The sequence below is a fragment of the Chiroxiphia lanceolata genome, chromosome 1 (assembly GCF_009829145.1).
Source record: "Chiroxiphia lanceolata isolate bChiLan1 chromosome 1, bChiLan1.pri, whole genome shotgun sequence".
Taxonomy (NCBI): Eukaryota; Metazoa; Chordata; class Aves; order Passeriformes; family Pipridae; genus Chiroxiphia; species Chiroxiphia lanceolata.
In genome coordinates, this window is record NC_045637.1 from 11572753 (window position 1) to 11578861 (window position 6109).

The window sequence follows — 6109 nt, forward strand, 5'->3', positions numbered from 1 at the left end:
AAACATGCAAATACTATTGACACATGGCAGCATTAAATTGCAAACACATGCCACAGTAAAGGGCAAGCAGCCACTAATAAATGTAAACTATTAACCAACTCTTCAATAAATAGAGCCACAAATCATGCCAGGACTTACTATGAGTGCTGCAAAGCATATGAGCAGCTGCTCTATTTCTTTCAGGAGAATAATGATGACAGTAACAAAAAAAAAAGGCAGAAAATGCATTGAGATGAAATAATAATAATAATATTAATAACAACCTTGATTCCTCTTTAACGAAAGGTATAAGATCTTTGTTTGAGATGAGGGAAATATTTTTACGGGTTTCTACCTTAAGCCTGATTTTTATTCTTTTCATGCTTCTTTCTACATTGTCCTGCCCACATGTGGGGCCTTGAAGTAGGAGCCAGGAGCTTTTACTTCTACTCTAATCATAATATATATTTTCAAAAAACTGTTTTAACCATTCAGTCTCCAAATACTTCATAAAGTCTTTGCCTCCTAATACGGCAACAAATCGTATAAAAAACCATTTGCCCAGCCCTCATGTAGACCCCAAAGGGGGTCAAAAGCAGAGCAGTTTGCTCAATGCCAGTGCAGTTCAGTCTCCAGAAGGTCCCTCTTTGCAATCCTGCTAATTGTGGGGCTGGTGATGGGAACCTGAAGGTTTGTTCCTGCCATTATTGAAGTCAAAGGCACCTTCCAGTTAAGAGTAAAGGCGCAAGATATTTGGGAACAGGATCTGGGTTGGGAGTCTTTCAGCAGCACAGCATCGTGGTGCTCACAACGTCTTGGCATGGGACAAACCCAGCTCCTCTTTAGACAGGGAACTGAGGCAACTGGGAAGGAAAACTGAGGTGAAAACAAAGAACTACAGTCAGACAGTACTTCTAAACAATGTGGCTACATTTTCACACAGAGCTCAGCAGTGAGTTTAATTAAATACTACACATATTTACTTACTGAAAAACCCTGTTTCATTAACATAAACAGATAGGAGAGCATCAGTGCGTGACAACCCATAGGGCACCAGGGGAAATCTGTTTTGAATTTTGTACATCAATCAAGTGATTCATATACATGGCATTTGCAACTGATGACTGCCTGAATGGAGTCTAGTGATTTTTACACCAGGGTACACCACTAAAAACCTCTCATTAATAGATAATCAGCTTCTACTGATCAACTCCTCGGCTGCATTCCAAAGCATCTGTTTCTCCTGTTTTGTGATTTAGACCTGCTAAGTATGATAAACACAGTTCTGTGTTATTTCTTTACTCATTAACCTTATTATAGGATTTCACCCTCAGCAGTGATATTTTTATTTTTTTAAAGGAAGTTGATAAAAACAAATGAAAAATACATTAGCCCACTAAATGGCCCATTATTTCTTTATGTCTCTGCTAACAATGTAAAAGCCATTCTAAGCAAATAGTATATTTTAAAGAAAAAAGTAATGAGAATAATTACTTTTTTTAGCCAAATTGAATAGTTTGTCAGTAGACTTTTAGAATTCAAGTGATTTTGGTGAAATATTTCTCTTACTAATGTTACACAATGAGATGAATGTGAAATTAGTATGTGAAAAATAGCTTAGAGGAACAACATTTTTTATTCAAGGCATGTAAAATGTTTATAATTTGCTCTTCAGGTTGATATTCTAAAGGTTGCTTTAAGCCTTTTTTCCTACTGCATGGTAATATACTTCAAAATGCAGGGATTTTTTTAAACGGTGCTGTGTCTGTAACCATATGGTGGTTTCCAGCTTTGTTTTACGCTACTGCACCTGAAGGTATCTATGGTCAGAACATTCATGTAACATCTATATGTTGTTTATATATTTCAGTTTGGAGGTAATGTAGCCAAGGGCTAATCCCACATAGATTGGATCTGCCACTAGTGTTTTCTGTTGTCTTATTTTCAGCCCCTCTTGAACCTGACACAATGATAGCTGGAAAGGAGAGAGAAGGCTAAATAAATAAAGCAACAGTAAGGTTTGAGGAAGAAAAAGGCTCTCAGCCCACTTTGCTTTAGTTCTAATTTGTTTATTTGAAAATCTTAGCTGCCAAAACCTAACCTATACCCAGCATCCAAATTATATCCCTGAAGGTATCCCATGCAGGGCTCTGAAAATCACTTACTTCTCCTCTCTGTCTACTCTTTTTTTTTTTCCATGTTACTTTAGCTCTGTGGATTAGGCAACAATCCCAAAAAGGTTATTTGCTCCAGAAAATCTGCAGAGCTGAGTAGCCATCCAGGATCTCCAGGGTATACAGAGGCTGTGGTGCTGTCAGTGGTCTGGTTTGCTGGTAACCCACAGCTCTCTTCTGACCAAGCTGTGGTCCTTGGCCCATTTCCCAGGTTATTGGTCCAAATGGCAGCCTGCTTCTCTGTGAGATGCCATCTCCTGAATATATTTGCCCTTGCTCTGAGGGAAAGTATCCATAGCCAACTCATGCTGGTAGGAGTTCAGTCTGGGCATTAATCCATCCTCACATAATTCTGCTCACATAGACAAGAGGATATATGGGAACTAGATCCCTCTTCAATAACACCTTCTGGAATCATAAACATGTTCTCACTATTTCCCAGTGTATTAGAGCGTATCTTATGTCGCACCTTATTATCACGATCATCCTGAAACATTTATACTCTCAAGCTGCTGAAACTTTCCTTATTAGAATCTCACAAATTTCATTTAGTGAAACACTGTCCATACTCAGTAAAGCCACCTTATCGGCAGAGCAGTTCAGTAAGCAGGCAAGGTTTAGCACAGGCTTTAAAAGAGATAAATGTAGATAAATGAAAAATTTAAGAAAACCCATTTTAACAACAGATGTAGAACAAATTACACAGTAGTATCTCTGGCTCAGAAGAGTGTCCAGAGCTGTGGTGCTTTCAGGAGATGTAACTGGCACATGACCCTCTTGCTTTTCTATTACTTATGCTTTCCATGAAGGGGGTGTGACATCAACAATTCCACTTGTTGGGTTTTCTTTGTCTCTAGTGGTTATTGACAAACCCATGTAAATTAAAACAATCCTGAATTTTAATGCAGCTTTATTTACCCATGGTTGGACTATGTCGAGTACAAGTGTGCGGCAGCCTGGGCCCAGGGCCATTGTCTTCAGCTTTCCTCTAGGTCCATATGGGACCCTGAAAGTTGGTGTTTTCCAGCTGCTCTGATCACGGAGATGCTTCTGCACTGCAGCTTCTTGGATTTTTAATGGATTTGGCCCTTGTTATTTTGAATTCCAAGACAGAAACCTTCTGAAATGAAATTGTCATAAGTGAGATTTATCAGCACTTGAGCAAAAGAGCTTCTGCTTAGTATTTTAAAGAGTAATTTGAAAGTTAAAACACCTCTTACCTATGAGTCAAATTCAGGTACAGACCAGTCTTCAACACACCCTCTAGTGGCTCTGCCCATCATTTCAAGTTATGGGTCTAGCTTTCACAAAAACTTATGAAATATCTCCATGTAAGTGAATTAATTTACTGCATTTTGCGACTGAATATCTTCACAGGAAGAAAATTATATTTTTTAAATTTATTTATCTAGTCCTACTGAGAAGAATAATCTGTGTCAGCACAAACAGACACTTTGTATGCAAAAAAAATTCTAACTGCTACCCATTTTTATTCTCTTCACAGAGGAAGAGAGAAATTTGTACCTTTGTAACGTCACAGACTGCTCTTTGGTTCAAGCTGTGATTTATGTTTCAGAGTTTGGACAGAGAAAACTGCAAAATTTTATCACAAAATATAACCAAAGAATCTCAAAGGAAGCTCAATTGCTTTGATCACCATTAATTAACTAAACATCACGGACAGTTTTAATGGCTTAACCTCATGAGAATCCAAGGAGTTAGGACAGAATGAAAACTAGCTATCCCTTATCTACAGGGGCATGGTATTCAGCAGGTGTAGGTGAGATTTCCTCCATCCACGGGATATTAGCAATGTCATTCACTGTGGGATTTCCAGTGATAAACAGTATATGCAAAACAAAGGATAAAGTATGTCAGTAACCAGTGGAACAATATTTTAAAGAAGATAGAATTTGATTCTGGGAGGACTTTTTACAGGACCAAAATGAACTTGGTTTCACACCTGCCTCCCTTATTACAAAGAAAAGCAGACTTTGTCTGCTGACTTTCTGGTAGCATCCATGTTACCACATAAACTATTTGAACCAGAGTCATATACTGAGAAGCTGACAACTTCAGCCCAAATGCATGGACTTCCTCACTGTGTCACACTTGAAAGACACTGAACACAGACTCAGAGCACTGGGGAGGCAGGGGAATCTTCCAAATACAGTTGTAAGGTGATAGATAAGGCCACATAGCAGTAGAAAATGGCTACTGATGGTTTCCTGGAAAAAACCCCACACCTGGGGAGACATTCCCAGAAACTGGTAAAAGGATTAAACAAAGAAAGGACTGATATGGAGATAACACTGCCTTTTCTTACAACCATTCTGCTGGGATCCTTGGGCTTCTGTCAACTGTCTATCACCCCAAAATTAATTTATTGACTATAGCCACTCAAACTACCTAAACAAAAATAAAATATAAAAGCAAAAATTGGGGAGAAGTTCCTTCAACTCTGGGGAGGTAACCAAAGGGCTATTTTTTCTCCCTCCACTATCTCAGGATGCCTTGGGGTGAGCGATCATTTTATACATATATATATATATATATTCAGCTTCCTTTTACTTCATAATACTTTAAATCTTTTACTTATTTGTAAGTTGCTTTTGCTTTAGGGTGTGTCCTTAAGTTTTTGCTTTACTTATTCTTTGTACATTGTCTTACTTATTTTGCTTTAGAGTGTGTACTTAAGCTTTTGCTTTAAGTTTGTAAGTTGTTTTAAGCTGCTTTAGAGCATGTGCTTTGTAAGTGACTTTGCTTTAGATTTTTTGCTTAGATTGAGAGGTATTAGTATTCTTTGTAAGTGACTTTGCTTTAGAGTTTTTTGCTTAGGTTTTGTGGTATTCGTATTCTTTGTAAGTTGCTTTACCTTAGAGCGTGTGCTTATGCCTGGCTTTGTTGTTGCTACGTGGTTCAGTTTAATTTTTGCAGTTAAATGTTATCATCGACGATACAAACCCCATAAATTGTCATAAATTTGTATGAATAAACGTGGTTTTTTGTGAACTGTTGGAGTGACTCCATTTTTAGGTGCTGACAGTTTAATCGACAGCGAAATAACTCATAGGAGAAACTGATTGAGGGGTTTCCCTATTGCCATTTTGTCCCTGTATAAATGATATCAAATGTCCTGTGTCATTTCAGTGAATCTGTTAAGTGAAGAGTCTCATCTAAGGAGACACTAACAGACTGTTTTGGACATTAAAAGGCTTTGATCTCCTGGGGGGGACACGTATAGCAAAAAAATAAATAAATAATATAAATTGGACAGGAAGTTCTTCTTTTCTGTTTCTTTTAACGTGACAATCATGTCGGGACTTCGAAGGAAAACACCAGAGTTGCAAAGATGATGAATGTCCTCGTCTAAAACAGCATCATATGGACCCAAAGTTTCACTAAAAGTCATTGTTGCATTCACTCTAGCATGCCAAAGCCAGCTTTTGAAAATGAGATGTAAGTTCTTAAATCACATACACAATTCCAATTATTTTATTTACAATGGAATAAAAATGAACAAAAAAGAACTATCACCTTGAAGACAAGAAAAGTAGGGTCTTTTAAAGACTTATTCCATTAAAGTCTCATTTCTACTCTGACTACAATCAGGAAGACTGATGTTTTGTTTCCTTTCCTAAACACTGAAACACTCCATGAGACATTCTTCAATTCTTTTATGTACTGATTTTTAGAATGACAGTAAGAAGCTCTCTTAGCTTCTCTGACATCTGACAGGGTAATTGAAATTAATATAAGCATAATTAAAATAACTAATTGGTCTACCACCTGATCTCTAAAGGCATGGCACAGTGGGCAGCCAGGCAGAGTAACACAGTCAGCATTCCAACAGTGTCAACCTCAATCAGCATCCCAGCAGCTCACATCTCTAGAGGGTTTACTAGACATGTAGACATTTATTATCCCTTTCCTAAGGAAAATACCTCATTCTTGGA